The sequence below is a fragment of the Diceros bicornis genome, chromosome 22 (genome assembly GCF_020826845.1).
Source record: "Diceros bicornis minor isolate mBicDic1 chromosome 22, mDicBic1.mat.cur, whole genome shotgun sequence".
NCBI lineage: Eukaryota > Metazoa > Chordata > Mammalia > Perissodactyla > Rhinocerotidae > Diceros > Diceros bicornis.
In genome coordinates, this window is record NC_080761.1 from 16,069,203 (window position 1) to 16,088,137 (window position 18,935).

An 18,935-nucleotide genomic window follows, 5' to 3' on the forward strand; every position below is an offset into this window, starting at 1 on the left:
AATGATTATTAGTTAGATGTAGAATCTCCTTTCTGATTCTCTCGTTTTCTTGTCTTTTCTTTCCCATTTTCTGCCTTATAGTCTTTCTGTTCTAATTTCTAGAAGATAGCTCACTTTATTCTCCAACCATTCTATTGATTTTTATATATCAGCTATTGTATTTTTAATTTCAGTACAGCAAGTTGACCCTTTTTTGGATGTAATAACTTCTCCCATATATCTGAAGATATAAATGATTTGAAGTTTTCTTCTGGTCTTGGTATTGACTATTTTTCCTTGGGGTTTCTTTTAATTCCCATCTGTTTTGGTCTCTATGCTTACTGTTAGGGGTTGTCTCCAAATAGCTGTTGACCCTTGGCTTTCCAAATGTGTTAATGTGTGAATGCCTCAAAAGCTGATTGGAAGCTCTCTGTGCACGTGGTGTGGTGGACTTTCCTAGAAGACAGTCTGGCTGTTTTGTGAAGATATCCCCAATTGTCAATATCTGTAGGTCTTTTTCTTAAACCAGAATAGAGAGGAATCCAGTCTTCAGTATAAAAAAGTATACAATCAGGCGGGTTGTGTTCTTGGAAGTGAGTGGGGGAAAATGGGATCAGTCACTTAATATCCCTTTTTTTGTACTACTCCCCATCCAATAGTTTATCTGAATACCTTTACTTCCTCTGGTTTAACTCTCTTGTCAATAAATCTTCAGTCTGTTGCCAGGGATTGTCTCCTGGCTGGCTGTGTGAGAGCTCCAAGGAGACCTAGAGGGTCTAAATGTTTCAAAAGTAGACTTTTTAGCAATTCCACACCTCCACTATCAAAGATAACCAAGTTCACCAATTCCTGAACCTTTCATGGGTGTGGAGGCATGAATTGGCATTCTTATTTGTTTCTCCCTTATTTCTTTAGCTTTCTCTGGTTTTCCAAGTTGGTTATCATTTGTATATCTACTTTCAGGGATCTAAAATTTAAATGACGTCTCTCATCTCCTGGCATCTCTAACCGCATTTTCTTTGACCTCTTGGGTTTCTTCTGTTTGTTTGTTTGCTTTTTAACAACTCTTTTGTTGTCATTTTGCTGTGGTTTCAGGAGTCAGCAGGGAAATGCTTACATTCAGTCTACAATGTTAAACCAGCAGTCTCATCTAATATTCTACATGATTTTGAATTTAGTTTACATAGTTGATCATATTGAAGAATATAATTTAGTATCCTACTCTTTTTATGGGTTATTTTTCATAAGCATTTTGCCAAGATAATATGTCCATACTTTTTGAAGACTGGGATGATATTCACATAATTCCCTCTTATTTCAAGTATAGAGTTAGTTTAGTGTCTAATTTAATAAGCCTTTATTCTCTCTCTCACTCTCTCTCTCTCTCTCTCTCTTTCTGTCTCTGTCTCTGTCTCTCTCTGTGTGTGTTATGTATGCATAATGGCTTGGGGAATTGTGTGTTATGTATGCATAATGGCTTGGGGAAATGCTATCGAACGATTTGAACGTAACCAGAACATCAAGATAATCAATCATCCCACATCTGTGTTATGGCTTCATGGAAATAAAGTAATTCCACCATCTTGCTCACAACAGAGAGAGACTTCCCTTACACTGAGCCTAAGTTTCTGGGTTTGAGCAAAAAATCTAAAGACAAGCTAAAGGCTCTGTTTGGCTTTTCAATATCCGCATTAGTCACCTAGGATGCTTAGATACTAATATCAGTTATGTCTAGTGAGGGATGTGAATACTATACTATTTTTGAAGCTACTTTTGTTTTCTGCTCTGACTGCTTTTTATATACATCAGTGTTCTAATCAGCTTGTCAGTACTTGGTCCTTTCACATTTGATATTCAGGGCACACACAGCCAGCTATTTTTTCATTCAGGTGTGTGTATTCCATTTCCATAAATTTTATGAACACTCCCAGAAGGAGCCAATATGTGTATGATGCTGAAATAGGGTCATGGAAAATATATTCTAGTTTTCAAAAATCATTAAGCCTTACAAAGTTTGAATCAATAATAAAGGCACAGGCCCTATTTATATTTACCAGACCACCCAAAATAATAGATTTAGCTGCTTCCACTCCTCCTTCCCTCCTTTCACATTATCAAACCATCTTTCCTTGAGCCTGAGACTCTTTCCTCCTAACCTGGTGGTTTGATGGCTGTTGACAATGTTTCCTGTGTCTTGCTGCCCTACTCTTGCTATGCAAAATAACAGAGGGCAAGGGTTCTGTGAAAAATAACAGATAATTATCATTCTACTATGAGACATTGTTATCTAGAAAGAGCTATATTCTATGCTAAAACCAATTACACAATCCACTCCATCAGCAAAATGGATTCAGAGGCCATTTGGATGAAATGAAACAAAGATGGGTATAGATGGGATGAACATTGTAAGAGGATATATTTTACAAACTGCCTCAAAAATGCTTTCCTCATGCAGATTACAAGATGGGTCTAGAGACAAGATATGTTAAGGATGAGGAACGTCTCTTGAACAGACAGATGTCTGTTCAAAGCTTCATTCTTCTGTAAGAGAGCACTGGTAAATTCTGCCCAGATAATCACTTTCCCCTAAAATGGGTGGTGGACGGAAGGAAGGGAACTACAGACTTGGACCTAATTCTAAAGAACAATGAAGAAATGATAACGATGTGGAAATGATAGAATTCTGAGTATTATCAACATGGAGAGTATCAGAATGAAGGAAGAGAAAGCTGAGAAATAATCATACATCTACTCTAGACTATAAGAAAGCAGTTTTTAAAAAAACACAGAAAAAAAGATAATTAAATGGCCACAGAGAAAGAGATTCTATAAATAAAATTCTTTCTCTTCAATTGGGAATGTTTCTGATGCATAAAAAAGTTCTTAAATGTACTTGATGATGTAGGAAGCCAATTGTGAGTTTAGATTTTTACAGAATTTATTGCCCTTATAATCTTTGAATTCCAGGAAGCTTATACATAGATTACTACACAGTTGAAGTAGCTAAACTCTTTAGTTTAAGTGTTTTGATTAGTTATTAAAATAGTCTGCCCAGTTTTTCTTCCAGTCATGAGAGAATAGGAATCTGGAATTACCCTCACAGCATAAACAACTGGAAAAATGGACAAAATATAGGAAACTCCTATTTTTAAACATTATACAAAAGGCAACAGTGGATTTATCCCTGAGAAAAGAGAAATAAAAGATGTAAGCCCTCCCATTGCCTAGGTTTTCTCTCCTGGGATAATTCGTGGACTGTGACACAGGAAGAGTTTGTCAATCTTCTTGAATTAAGGAGATAGAGATTAGATCTCAGGCAACTAGAATTTGCAGGACAGAGTGCCAGAGAGGACAGAGCTACACAGAGGAAGAACTCCAGAAGTCTGTATAGAGGTTCCCTCATATTTTCACAAAATGCCAATCGGGAATGCATGTGATAAGACCCCATGAAGCTGGAAAAGAACAACTTCTGAGGAAGGAACAGTTACTGCAGAGCTGTAAGATGACTAGTCCCCAGGCTCACACATTATTCATTACAATTTCTTCCAACCAAACTCGAGAGACCTCATTGAGTATAAAAGGCATTCAACAGAGACCCCAAAAGGGATACACCTTAGAAATGGAAATCAAGTTAGCTCCAGAAAAGTGTCTTCTAGACTTATCCTAAAAAAGACTTTTTAAAAACCTCAAAAGGATAAAAATGACCTGCCAGTAACTTACCTACCAGCCAGAAAATATTCAACAATTTTTAAAGGAATACAACATTCATCCCAAAATAATGTAAAATTCACAAAGTTCAGTATCCAATCAAAAATTCCTAAGGAACAAGACAAAGATGCCCACTCTCACCACTTTTATTCAACATAGTATTAGAAGCCCTAGCCAGAGCAATTAGGCAAGAAAAAGAAATGAGACATCCAAATCAGAAAGGAAGAAGTAAATTTGTTTCTGTTTGCAGATGACATGATATTATATATAGAAAGCCCTAAAGAGTCCGCCAAAAACTGCTAGAACTGGGGCCAGGCTGGTGGTGCAAGCAGTTAAGAGCACATGCTCTGCTTCAGCAGCCCAGGGTTCGCAGGTTTGGATCCTGGGCGCACACCGACGCACCGCTTGTCAAGCCAAGCTGTGGCGGCATCCCATATAAAGTAGAAGAAGATGGGCACAGATGTTAGGTGAGGGCTAATCTTGCTCAAGAAAAAAAAAGGGGAGGATTGGCATCAGATGTTAGCTCAGGGCTAGTCCTCCTCACAAAAAAAAAAAAAACTGCTAGAACTAATAAACTATCAGCAAAATTGCAAGATACAAAATCAATATACAGAAGTCTATTGCCTTTCTATACACTAATAGAAAACTATCAGAAAGAAAAATTAAGAAAACAATCTGATTTACAATTGCATCAAAAAGAATAAAATACTTAGGAATAAATTTAACCAAAGAGGTAAAAGAGCTGTATACTGAAAACTATAAGACATAGATGAAAGAAACTGAAGAAGACACAAGTAGATGGAAAGATATCCCATGCTTATGGATTGGAAGAATTAATATTGTTAAAATGTCCATACTAACCAAAGCAATCTAAAGATTCAGGCAATCTCTATCAAAATTCTGTTGGAATTTTTCACAGAAATAGAAAAAACAATCTAAAATTTGTGTGGAACCACAAAGGACCCTGAATAGCCAAAGCAATTTTGAGAAAGAAAAACAAAGCTGAAGGCATCACACTCCCTGATTTCAAACTATATTACAAAGCTATAGTAATCAAAACAATATGGTATTGGCATAAAACAGAAACATAGATCAGTGGAACAGAATGGAGAGCCCAGAAATAAACCCATGCATATATGGTCAATTAATTTATGACAAAGGAGCCAAAAATATACAATGGGGAAAGGACAGTCTCTTCAATAAATGGTGTTGGGAAAACTGAACAGCTACATGCAAAAGAATGAAACTGGACCACTATCTTACACCACAAAAATTAACTCAAAATAGATTAAAGACTTGAACTTAGAACTGGAAACCATAAAATTAGAAGAAAACATAGGCAGTAAGCTCCTTGACATTGGTCCTGGCAATGATTTTTTGGATTTGACACCAAAAGCAGAGGCAACAAAAGCACAAATAAACAAGTGAGACTACATCAAACTAAAAAGCTTCTGCACAGCAACGGAAATCATGAACAAACTAAAAAGCAACCTACAGAATGGGAAAAAACATTTTCAAATTATATATCTGATAAGGGGTTAATAGGCAAAATATATCAAGATCTCATACAACTCAACAGCAAAAAAAACCCAAACAATCTGATTTAAAAATGGGCAGAGGATCTGGATAGACATTTTTCCAAAGAAGACATACAGATGGCCAAGAGGCAGATGAAAAGATGCTCAACATCACTAATCATCAGGGAAATGCAAATCAAAACTACAATTAGATATCACCAAGCAACTGTTAGAATTGCTATACTCAAAAAGATAAGAAATAACAAGTGTTGGTGAGAATGTAGAGAAAAGGGAACCCTTGTGCACTGTTGGTGGGAATGTAAATTGGTGAGGCTACTATGGAAAACAATATGGAGTTTCCTCAAAAAATTAAAAATGGAACTACCATATGATCCAGCAATCCCACTTCTGGGTATATAACTGAAGGAAATGAAATCACTGTCTTGAAGAGATATCTGCACCCCCATTTTTATTGCAGCATTGTTTACAATAGCCAAAACATGGAAGCAACCTAAGTGTTCATCAATGGATGAATGGATAAAGAAAGTGTGGTGTAAATATATACACAATGGAATATTATTCAGCCATAAAAAAGAAGGAAATCTTGCCATTTGTGACAACTTGGATGGACCTTGAGGGCATTATGCTAACTGAAATAAATCAGACAGAGAAAGACAAATACTGTGTGATCTGACTTATATATGGAATCTAAAACAACAACGAAAACTGAACTCATAGATACAGAGAACAGATTGGTGGCTGCCAGAGGCAGGGGGTGGGTGAAGTGGGTAAAGATCAAAAGCTACAAACTTCCAGTTATGAAATAAATAAGTCCTGAGGGTGTAATGTACAGCATGATGACTATAGTTAATAATACCATATTGTATATTTGAAAGTTGCTAAGAGAGTAGATCTTAAAATTTCTCATCACAAGAAAAAAATTTGTAACTATGTGTGGTGATGGACGTTAACTACACTTACTGTGGTGGTCATTTCTCAATGTATATCAATATCAAATCATTGTGTTGTACACCTGAAAGTGATATAATGTTATATATCACTTATATCTCAATAAACAAAAAAGTTTGACACTACTATAATTCCTTTCAACTGAACAATATGGCTCAGGAGAAAGATACTAAAAGTGTAACTCTGTCACCAGAGCCTGGTGGACTTAAGTACCCACAAGCAAATTGAGAGAAAGGTATGAGATTGAGAAAGCCTTGAAATATTGCAAATTTAAGATGTGTGACTATAAAAGAACTCGAGTGTGGCTATTGGCCCATTGGTGCTGATAGGAATTAAGCAGATAAGAAGCTTACCAAACTTTGGGGAACATCAAGAACCAACAGCCTGGGGAGGGAATTGGTCTTCTCACAGAGGGTATACAGGGTAGTGGTGTAGTAGACATTTGGGGTATGCCTGTTGTGGCAGTTTTATAGCATGGCCACAGGTTCTTTGACAGTCATTTTATCTGTGCTTGTGACTGTTTCAATCAATAGGTACGGCAGAAGTGACACTATGTTCTTCGATCACTGGAACACTCATTCTTGGAACCCTGAGCCGCCATATGAGAAGGCCATCTTTCCTGAGGCTGCCATGCTGTAAGGAGGTGCAAGTCACATGGAGAGGCCACATGTAGTTGTGGTTGACGATACCACCTGAGCATACATTTCAGCCACTTCAGCCCAAGCATGAAACGTGAATAAAGAAGCCGTCTCAGCAGTCCGTCCCCTTAGCCTAGGTATTTACTGGCACCCAGCCGTTTGAGTCATCCCAGTTGAGGGCTCAGACATCGTGGAGAAGAGAAAAGCCATCCCCACTGTGCCTTTTCTGAATTTCTGACCTACAGAATCTATGAGCACAGTAAAAAAATTTGTTTTTCACCACTAAGTTTTGAGTGATTTGTTGGGCAACAGATATTATGGGCTAATTGTGTCCCCCCGAAATTTGTATGATGAAGCCTCGATACCTCAGAATGTGACTATATTTGGAGACAAGGCCTTTAGAGAGGTAATTAAGTTAAAATGAGGCCATTAGGATGGGCCCTAATCCAACCTGACGTAACAAGAGGAGATTAGGATGCACAGAGAGACCCCAGGGTTGTGCAGGTACAGAGGAAAGACCATGTGAGGACACAGCAAGAAGATGGGCATCTGTAAGCCAAGAAGAGAGGCCTCAGGAGAAACCAAACCTGCCAACACCCTGTTCTGGGACTCATAGCCTCCAGAACTATGAGAAAATAAATCTCTGTTGTTTAAGCCACCCAATCTGTGGGGATTTGTTATGGAAGCTCTGGGAAACTTAAGAAAAATCTTTCTCCCCTGGTTCCCACCTGACTCTGCCAAATCACTGAGTGAACCTTCCGAATATTTTTTTTTTGACTAAGTAACACTCATCCTTAACTTTTACTTAAAATCCAGGCCTGGACTCCTGATCAAAACTAAGAGAATGGCATCCTCTCAGACAGGAATTGGATTTGGGATTCAGGGAGAACTAGGGAATCTCCCCACTGTGGGCTCACAAGCAGAAAGATCCAGTCTGCAAAGGCAAGCTGATAAAGCAGACACCTGGAAATGAACAGGTAAAAGGGGGAAAATTCTCAAAGATTTACTTTTTCTAGTGGAATAGAACTTTCTTGAGGGCCAGCTGTATTCCATACATTCTGAAAGATGACCTGATATTCTTATTGTGAACACTCCATTTTGATTGTTAGCTCATGTTGGTTTCTATGACTTGCAACCGAAGAGTCCTAAATAACTCGTGTCAAGTTGGGTCCACCAACAGTGGACATTCATGGGATGGGGGCCTAGACAGAAGAATGTGAGAGGACTCCTGACCCCAGCATCCCTCCTGGCACACCCAGAAATAACTGGAGAGACCTTTGGTGAGGTCAGGAGGTCTTACATGAGCAAGTGGGCAAGATGAGTCAAGGAAATTTGAGTTAGTACTGTAAATGTGATCTCATTTGTACTCACAGCCTTGAGAGGCCTGGGGAAATTTGAGTTACAGAGAAAAGAATGACAGAACCTGTGACAATAGAGCCAGGCAGGCCAAAACCTAGAATGAACTGGAGTTTTAAAAAAGTTCTAAAGAAATAAAATCACTTCAGAAAGAAACACAAGGCAAATTGAAGCTGATGGCGGTGTGTTATGAAATGGTTGGCCAGGACAAAATAGTAATAATAATAATAATAATAATAATAAAAGCAGTGTTTCAGGAAGAAGCTGCATGAGCCAAAAAGGAAGCTCAGGGAAGGCCTGTGACCCAGCTGCTAGTAAGAGGGGAAAAGAAGGCAGCCCACCCTCATTCTTAGCTTATCAATCCTAACCTAAGCCTGGTCCTTAGGCAGGCCCAGAACCCACGATGGGTTAGTTCTGTGATGGGATGAGGAGGAGAAATGCTGGAAACCTGGCCCAGGGAGGAACTAGGGGGCCAATATGCCAACCAGAAACTTGGTCCTAGCCAATGACCCAGAAGCTTCCTGTCCCTATGCAATGGCACATGTGATGGAGAAGCTGATATATCCCAATAGGCACATGAATCCTCAGAGAGAGCAACATATATCCTGATAGCAGCAGCACATATGGTAAACTGACTCATTGTTCTTGAATACTTGCATCCTAGGGGAGGATTATACTTCCCTATGCCATTGATGTCAGACCAGTCCATGAGATTTCCTCTGCCAGTGAAGTGTAAGCAGAAGTAGCATGTGTCATTTCCAGACAGTTGCTTTTAGACCCAGTGTGTGGTTTGCCATTTCTCCTTTTCTCAACCGTGAGACTGGTGACGTTCCAGATAGAGGCTGTTCCCAGGGGAAAAGGAATATGAGCAAAGCTACACTGACTGAACATGAAGTATAATGCAAAATAAATCTTGATGTTACAAGCCATTGTGATTTGAGGGACCATTTGTTACTGCAGCATAACCTAGCCTCTCCTGACTCTTACAACCTGCAAGATCTATAGCACTGGGGATGAGAGCAGAGCATTTCTGGTGACCAGGAGGAATCTACAGGCATCAGGGGATGGCAGTGAAAGAGTATTATAGGAAGAATGAGGGCAACCCCCAGAAGCTCAGGAGCCAAGATAAACGTGAGAATTGGCTGGAGAGAGCAGAATAATAATAAATCCCCTGGAATAGCAAGTACATTATTAATTTTTACTCCAATTGAAAATACAATGGAATGATGACGTCGGGTAAAATAGACGTCACTATATTATATTCATTATATTAATGAAAAGGGTCTGAGGGGATTTTGAGATTTTGTTTTGTTTTGTTTTGTTTTTCAGCTAGATTCTGAGCCAAAAGGTAAAGTGAGGATTAAGCTGACTTATTTGAGGAAGAAGATCAAATGGTGACAAATGCACACATACTCCCCGAAACCACCATTGGTTTTGGATATAGTCTTTTGAATGTAGGACTCAAGAAATAGTGCTCTACTGCTGACCCACATACTATCTCTGTCTCCATTATAGAAGCTAGTTCTAGCCTCCTATTTAAATAAATTCTCCATTGCAGCCTTACTTTGCTTTATGCAGCTCCCTTTCTGGGGACAGGAAATCTGCCCCTGAACCTTTGCTTGGGGGCAAGGGCCCTGTGTCCCTAGCCACAAATTTCCCTTCCTCTGTCTGCCTGCCTCCTGGATTCCAAGTGTCCCACATTAGACTGCCTTTTAGATCCACTGCTCCCTTTTGAAGACATCAGTACCGTTTTGGAATCTTTTCTCTCCCACCCCTTGCTGCCCTTTGCCTGGAATAAAACAGAGACTGTTGGGACTCTAGGTCTCTATTCTCTACTTGCCAACCCAAGACTCGCAATTGTCTCAACATTCAGTCAATCTGCCCTGTGCTGGTCCTTCCTGAGTGGGTAACTCCTGTGCCCAGTTCTTCTCTCCTGCTGCAGAGCTGTGCTTGTCACATGTGGGCACATCGCAGATCAGAGTGACGCTGGTATGAATGAAAGGGAGGCTCAGCCTTCAAAATGATCTCAACTATTCTTCATCAGTGATCCAAACCAATAGAAAAGAATCCACCAGGAAGGTTTTGTAGACAAGCTCAAAAATGGAATTTCATGACTCCAAGATGGGATATTTATAATAAACCTGACAGGTGTTCACAAGAAATGGGCCTGGAACCCTGAGGGTATTATGCTAAGTGAAATAAATCAGAGAAAGATAAGCAAACACATAGATAAAGAGAACAGATTGGTGGTTACCAGAGGAGAAGGGGGTGGGGGTAGGGTAAAAGAGGTAAAGGGGCAGATGTGTATGGTGATGGATAGCAATTAGACTTTTGGTCGTGGACACAATGCAGTCTATATAGAAGCAGAAATATAATGATGTACACCTGAAATTTACATAGTGTTATAAACCAATGTGATGTCAATTAAATAAATAAATAGATAGGTAAATAAATAAATAAAAAGAATTAAAAAAAAAAAAAAAGGAAACGGCCTGGGGTATGGTCTGTTTGACCACAAGAACCAACTGTTTATTGCAGCTGCTAAAAAAGCTGTCAAAGGAAAGGAGGTATTACTCTTCCTCTAAATTGTTTTTGCCTGTCTATATCTGGAGGAGGTTGTGGGCTCTGGCTTGTCAGGTTGAGGTTGATCAGGATGGCTGGATTAAAACTTTAACTTGAGCAATGTCATGAAATTCACACAAAGTTGGAGGGACTATTCTAGATTAAAGGAGACTAAAGAGACATGAAAACCAAATGCAATGTAGGATCTTTTATTTGATCTAGATCAAAAAGGAAAACAGCTAAAAAAGCATTATTTGAATAATATGGAAATTTTATATGGTCTGCATGTGACATACTATTAAACTGATGTTAATTTTCTTAAGTGGAATCGTGAAATTACGGTTTTGAAAACAATGGCCTTGTTTTTAGGCAATACATGTCATGCTAAAATAGTTGAGCATGAAATAGCATAATGTTTCCAATGTACTTTCAAATGTCTCTGAAAAAAATTAAAAATATATATATATAAATATAAAATCTAGGTGAAGAGTATATAGGTGCCTATTGTCAAATTTCCTCTTTAAGGTAATTTTATCTTGAGAAATCATTGAGAGAAGAATGCAATTTGGGCTTAGAGGATCTAGGCGTAGGTGAGACCAGAAAGTAGATTTTGGCATAAAATAAAGAAAACTATGTAATAAGACTCTCACACCTGGGCTACAGCCAGCTCTAGTAGCAGAGAGAAGACAATTTTAAAAGTGTAAATGTGCTTGTCACTTAATATAATCTTTGGATTTTTACTACCTGAGAATGACCAGCAAAATCATGGGAGCTGTTCAAGTTTTAACCCGAGAGCAAGGGAAGACTGTCCCCACTGAATAAAAGTTAAAGAAGCAGTAGAGATTAAAAAAAAAAATTCTTGGGGGCAGGCCCGGTGGCGTAGGAGTTAAGTTTGCATGCTCCACTTCGGAGGCCCTGGGTTCGTAGAGGAAGACGGGCACAGATGTTAGCCCAGGGCCAAACTTCCTCAGCAAAAAAAGAGGAAGATTGGCAACAGATGTTAGCTCAGGACTAATCTTCCTCAAAAAAAATATTCTTGAATAGAGCTTGTGCAAAATACTGAAAGCACCCTATCTAACCTATACACGTGCTAGATCATCCAACCAGTGTAAGAGATGATTACATCTGATGGATAGATGTTGCTCTTTGTGATTTTCTTGCAGTTCTCCTTGATAGGCAAGGTGAAGGTTCAGTCTTGTGGTTTTATATTTTCAACTCCTTCCTAGAACCTTCAGCAATCTACAATACTTAACTAAGGACTGAATTAAAATGATTTTTATTTAATTTATATTTATCTTAATCGTTGCCTTCTTTTTAAAGCAACTTCCCTGGATTTCCATTTGTGATAGTTATATATATTTTCCATTTTAAGTAAATGTATTCAAGTTTGAAAAATTGAATCAATTAAAAAATCATCCCAAGGAGTATACTGAAATGGCAAAAAATGTGCAGGGGATATTTAGATTTTTGCAGTTTAAGTAAACCCTGGGAAAAGTTTTCTTTCTCCCCTGTGTAACTGAAGTGCGGGAGGCCATTCACTTCCAAACAAGACTCATCTCTAAGGAGAGCTGCCTCCTTTGACAAGTTTCTGAAGTTCTCCAGGGTTGATATGGAGAGATGACGTCTCTTCCCATGGGGTAAGGCTATAAAGTAGTCTATCTTCATGGTTCTTTATTCGCTCTATTGAATCTTCTGCAACTTCCCTTGAATTGCGGTTCTTTGCATTCTGGTATCCAGCCCTTAGTTGCTTTCTCTTTGATGACTTCTAAGTCTTTGAAGACTTAGCAAATATGGGCATAACTTGTTTTATTGCACTCCACTTTATTGTGCTTCACAGATATTGCGTTTTTTTACAAATTGATGATTTGTGGCAACCCTGCATTAAGCAAGTCTATTGGTGCCATTTTTCCAACAGCATTTGCTCACTGAGTGTCTCTGTGTCACATTTTGGTGATTCTCATAATATTTCAAACTTTTTAATTATTATATTTGTTATGGTAATCTGTGATCAGTGGTCTTTGATGTTACTATTGCAATTGTTTTGGAGTGCCCCAAACTGTGACAGCAAACTTAATAAATGTTGTGTGTTCTGACTGCTCCACCAATCAGCCATTCGCCTGTCTCTCTCCTTCTCCTCTGGCCTCCCTAATCCCTGAGACACAGCAATATTGAAATTAGGCCAGTTAATAACCCTACAATGGCCTCTACGTTTTCAAGTGACAGGAAGAGTCACACTTCTCTTCCTTTAAATCAAAATCTGGAAATGTTTAAGTTTAGTGAGGAAGACACGTTGATAGCCAAGACAGGCCAAAAACTAGGCCTCTTTCACCAAACAGTTAGCCAAGCTGTGAATGCAAAGGAAAAGTTCTTGAAGAAAATTAAAAGTGCTACTCCAGTGAACACGCGAACGGTAGGAAAGCAAGACAGCCTTATTGCTGTTATAGAGAAAGCTTTATGGGTCTTGATAGAAGATCAAACCAGCCACAAACATTCCCTTAAGCCAAAGCCTAATCCAGAGAAGGCCCTAACTCTCTTCAATTCTATGAAGGCTGAGAGAGGAGAGGAAGCTGCAGAAGAAAAGTTTGAAGCTAACAGAGGTTGGCTCATGAGGTTTAAGGAAAGAAGCCATCTCCGTGACATGCAAGTGTGAGGGGAAGCAGCAAGTGCTTATGTAGAAGCTGCAGCAAGTTATCCAGAAGATCTAGCTAAGATAATTCATGAAGGTGACTACACTAAACAACAGATTTTCAATATAGATGAAACAGCCTTATATTGAAAGAAGATAGCACGTAGGACTTTCATAGCTAGAGAGGAGAAGTCAATGCCTGGCTTCAAAGCTTCAAAAGACAGGTTGACTCTCTTGTGAGAGGCTAAGGCAGCTGGTGACTTTAAGTTGAAGCCAATGCTCATTTACCATTCTGAAAATCCTAGAACCCTTAAGAATTGTGCTAAATCTACTCTGACTGTGCTCTATAAATGGAACAACAAAGCCTGGATGACAGCACATCTGCTTGCAACATGGTTTACTGAATCTTTTAAGCCCACTATTGAGACCTACTGCTCAGAAAAAAAGATTCCTTTCAAAATATTACTTCTGATTGACAATGCACCTGGTCACCCAAAATCTCTGATAAGATTAATGTCATTTTCATGCCTGCTAACACAACATCCATTCTGCAGCCAATGGATCAAGGAGTAATTTTGACTTTCAAGTCTTATTATTTAAGAAATACATTTTGTAAGGCTATAGAGTCCATAGGTAGTGATTCCTCTCATGGATCTGAGCAAAGTAAATTACAAACCTTCTGGAAAGGATTCACCATTCTAGATGCCATTAAGAACATTCGTGATTCATAGGAGGAGGTCAAAATATAAACATTAACGAGAGTTTGGAAGAAGTTGATTCCAACCCTCATGGATGACTTTGAGGGGTTCAAGACTTCAGTGGAGGAAGTAACTGCAGATGGGGTGGAAATAGCAAGAGAACTAGAATTAGAAGTGGAGCCTGAAGATGTGACTGTTTTGCTGCAGTCTCATGGTAAAACTTTAACAGATGAGGAGTTGCTTCTTATGGATGAGAATCATTCTATGGATGAGCATCTTGAGACAGAATCTACTACTGGTGAAGATGCCGTAAAGATTATTGAAATGACAACAAAGGATTTAGAATATTACATAAACTTAGTTGATAAAGCAGTGGCAGGGTTTGGAAGAGTTGATTCCAATTTTAAAAGAAGTTCTGCTGTGGGTAAAATGCTATCAAACAGCATCGAATGCTACAGAGAAATTGTTCATGAAAGGAAGAGTCAATCGAAGTGGCAAAGTACATTGTTGTCTTATCCTAAGAAATTGCCCCAGCCACCCCAGTCTTCAGCAACCACCATCCTGTTCAGTCAGCAGCCATCAACATCGAGGCAAGACCCTCCACTGACAAAAAGATTATGACTCACTGAAGGCTCAGATGATGGTCAGCATTTTTTAGCAATAAAGTATTTTTTAGTTAAGGTATGTACATTTTTTTTTGACATAATGCTATTGCACACTTAATAGATTACAGTATACTATAAACATAACGTTTATATGCACTAGGAAACCAAAAAATTCTTGTGACTTGCTTTATTGTGATATTTGCTTTTTTGCAGTGGTCTGGAACCAAACTCACAATATCTCTGAGGCATGCGTATATTCTAAGAAATGAGAAGGCTCAGGAACTTCCTTAATTGTGGCTCTCTGTTCAGTACATCCAATGCCTCAAGTAGTGGTTGAGAGATGTCGCATAATATGGTAGCACCTACATCAGACTCAGTAGCCTTTATGATCTTTTCCGTAGTATTGAACATCATTTGGCTTGTTGAGACATACAGATGCAAGACAGACATCTTACTCTCTTTGACCTTCTTTAATTTATCCTATTGTGTCTCATTTTATGCTTCAGGCAAGGGTTTTCTCTCCTTTTAGTGTCTATAACTTCATGTAATGCATTTTTCTCTGATTTAAAGCCCATACTATCATAAATAGTAGTACCAGTGGGAATTAAAACAAGCCTAAACCACTGAACCATCCTGCTTGAGAATATAGTACTCTTGGTCACAATGGAATCAAATGGTCTACCTAGTACAAACGAATCCCTTCCCACTCCTTGGTTGCCGCCATTGATTGAACAATCATTAATAGGAGTGATTGATCATTAATTTCTTTTGAGCATCACAGTAGAGCATATCTTTGGATTTTCTTTTTAAATCAGAGAATGTTTGTAAATTGAAAAACAATATTAATACCTGATTTTCTTAATTTAAAAATTATAAATTGAGCATTTGTATACATGCAAATGAAAGTATTATCTAACAATGAAAATGCTTGCCTGGTGGAGCAATGATTTTCCTCTCTTTGCCTAGGATCCTTAGAGATGGTGACTGATGATCAAGTGTTAGAGTTACACTGGTGAAGTGGGATGGTACCTTCTCACTAACTCAATATCATATAAAGGTTTTGTGGCATAGAAAGATCATTTAAACAATTTTTGTGCTTTACCGTGTCAGCCCAGTCAAAGGAAAAATAGGAAGATGCTACTTCTGCCAAAATTTAAATCAGTACATATTCTGAATTATTATCAATTTCTGTTAGTAAAAGCAAATTATTAAAACTTTTTTTTTCTGATGAAATCTGTTTTTCACAGTGATTTCCTCTGAACCATCCCTGTAAAGTAAAGCTAGTGATGTCTCAAGAATATGCACCATGGCTAGGTAAGTGAAATTTTCCAGATACCAAGAACACTCTAAATAATTCATGAAGTATTGCAATAAACATATTTAGGCATGTCAAATTCAAACTTAGGTGTGTATTAATGATTCATTTTTTACTTCTAGTCATTGTATGAAATTTTATTTTCATTGAAAATATATATAAAAAGTTCAGAGGAGAAACCAAGACAGTAGAAGGGGAATGGACATAAAAACTTTCTCTTTGATAATTCGTTTCACTATTTTGCATTAAAGGTTTGCAATGAAGTTGCCTGGAGAATTAAATCACTAGGAAATTTTCACCCGAATGAGTGAAGAAAGCAGAAGTTAACTGTAAGAGTAAAAAAATATTTTTTTCTACATTTTATATTGCTCTGTACTTTTTTCAAGCCCAATTTTCCTGAGCTGGGGTTTCATAGGACAACCACGATTTGATGTTACTCTCCCCAGATTTGCTTCCTGAAGCTCGTCTGCCTGCCTGTCCCTAGTGAGGCTGGTCTCATGGTCACACGCACTCAGCGTAGCCGCATACAGCTCCGTGTATAGTTCTCCCTGGCCTGAAGTTACGTTTCCTCTCCCTTCCACTTACATTTTGGAGGAAAGAACTGTATGGCTCCTCTAATACAATTCTCTCGTTTTAAATTGAGAACCCGTAGCCTAGCAGAACCATTTAGAAACTTGCCAAATAAAAAAGGGTAAGCCACACCTCCTCCATGAGGTTTCATTACTCACACAGCACCACTCGTTTATCTTCTCACATGAATTCTCTCAAAAACAATGTCTTCCACATACTTGCCATTACTTGGAATTGTCAGCCTTTTTGCTTTTAGCTTTTCTAGTGGGTGTGTAGTGGTATCTCATTATTGTTTTAATTTGCATTTCCCTAGTGATTAGTAATATTGAACATCTTTTCATATACGTATTTGCAAGTTGTATATTTTCTTTGGTGAAGTCTCTAGTCAAATATTTTGCCCATTTTGCTGTTGGGCTGTTTGTCTGTTGGGCTGTCTGTCTATAAAAAGGTTTTTTTGGATTCAAGTCCTTTATCAGGCGTATGTTTTGCAAATGTTTTCACCCAATTTATGGCTTGTTAGTTCATTTTCTTAATGTTGTCCTTTGAAGAAGAAAAGTTTTCAGTTTTGATGAACTCCAATTTGTCAACTTTTTTTTTATGGAGTATGCTTTTGGTATTATATCTAAGAAATTTTTGCCTAACTGAAGATCACAAAGATTTTCATCTTTCTTTACTTCTAGAAGATTTATAGTTTTGGTTCTTATATTTAGGTCTATAATCTGTCTTGAGTTAAGTTTTTGTGTATGGTATGAGGAAAGGGTCTAAGTTTATTTTTTTGCAGTTTTTCCAGCATTTTGTTGTTGTTGTTGTTAAAAAGACAATTTTTATCCTATTAGATTGCTTTGGAATGTTTATCAAAAATATATTGACTGTATTTGTATAGTTTATTTCCAGGCTCTCTATTCTGTTCCTCTATCTATGCCTATCTTTATGCTAATACCACATTGTCTTGATTACTGAAGCATTATAGTAAGTCCTAAATCAGATAAGTACATCCTCTGACTTTATTCTTTTTCAAAATGGTTTTAGCTATTGTAGGCCCTTTACACTTCTCTATAAATTTTAGGATCTGCTTGTCAATTTCTATAAAAAAGCTTGCTGGGATTTTGATAAGGATTGCATTGAATCAATAGGGTAACTTGGAGGGAATTGCCAACTTAACAATATTAAGTCTTTCCAATCCATGAATATGAAATATATCTTTATTTGTCTTCTTTAATTTCTCTCAATAATACCCTATAGTTTCCACTGTACAAGTCCTGCACATTTTTGTGAAATATATTCCTAAGTATTTTGATCTCTTTGATAGTATTGTGAATGAAATTGATTCCTTAATTTCATTTTTGGATTGTTCATTGTTAGTTTATAGAAATAAAATTGATTTTTGTATATTGATCTTGCGTATTCTGATCTTGCTGATCTAGATTATTAATTCCAGTAGGTTTTTTTCTACATTTCTTAGGATCTTCTATATATAAGATCATGTCATCTGCAAATAAAGACAGTTTTACTTCTTCCTTTCCAATCTGTATGCCTCTAGTATCTTTATTCCTTATTGCACTGGCGAGAATCTCCAGTACATTCTTGAATAGAAGTGATGAGAGTGGATATCCTTGTCTTATTCCTGATATTAGGGGGAACAAATCCAGTCTTTCATCACTAAGTATAATGTTAATTGTAGGTTTTTCAGAAATGCCCTTTACCTGGTTGAGGAAGTTTGTTGCGAGTTTTTATCATAAGTAGCTATTGAATTTGGCCAAGTGCTTTTTCTGCATCGATTGAGATGATAATATGGTTTTTGTTCATCACTCTATCAATATAGTGCATTACATTAATCGATTTTCAGATGTTAAACTAACTTTGTATTTCTGGGTTAAACTCTACTTGGTCATGATTTATAATTGCTTTTATATGTTACTGAGACCAGTTTACCTCTATTTTGTTAAGGATTTTTCCATCTATATTTATAAAGGATATAGATCTGTAGTTTTCTTTTCTTATGATATGTTTGTGTATGTATCATTTTTGACTTGGAAACAATATTGTATATGTGCACCTTAAGGTCACAAATACAATAATGAATTATATGTGTGTGTATATATATGTGTGTGTGTGTGTATATATATATATATATAAATGATCTCTACTCTCATGGACTTTATAGTCCTTTTGGAAAAGTCAGAAATAACAAAAGAAAATAAATATTTTTTTACATATACATTTACAATTGTGATTGCTCTAAAAGAAGTAACTAATGTTGTATGATTTTTTAAAGTAATGGAACCAAATGGAGAGAGGGGTAGGGGGACATACTTAACGGAGTAGTAAGGAAGACCTCTCCTAAGGGGTGATATTTAAGGCGAAACCTAAAGAATGAGCCAGCTGGAGGAGG

General features: G+C 37.6%; 1 long non-coding RNA gene across 3 annotated transcripts in view; it reads left to right on the forward strand.

Moving 5' to 3' along the window:
• LOC131419972 (uncharacterized) overlaps window positions 1-18,935 on the forward strand; it is a 121,490-nt gene that overhangs the window by 82,673 nt on the left and 19,882 nt on the right. For all 3 annotated transcript variants that reach the window (XR_009223415.1, XR_009223414.1, XR_009223416.1), the window contains 2 exons: window positions 15,906-15,972; window positions 16,225-16,302. This is a non-coding gene — a long non-coding RNA (uncharacterized LOC131419972). The remainder of the gene's footprint in view (window positions 1-15,905; window positions 15,973-16,224; window positions 16,303-18,935) is intronic.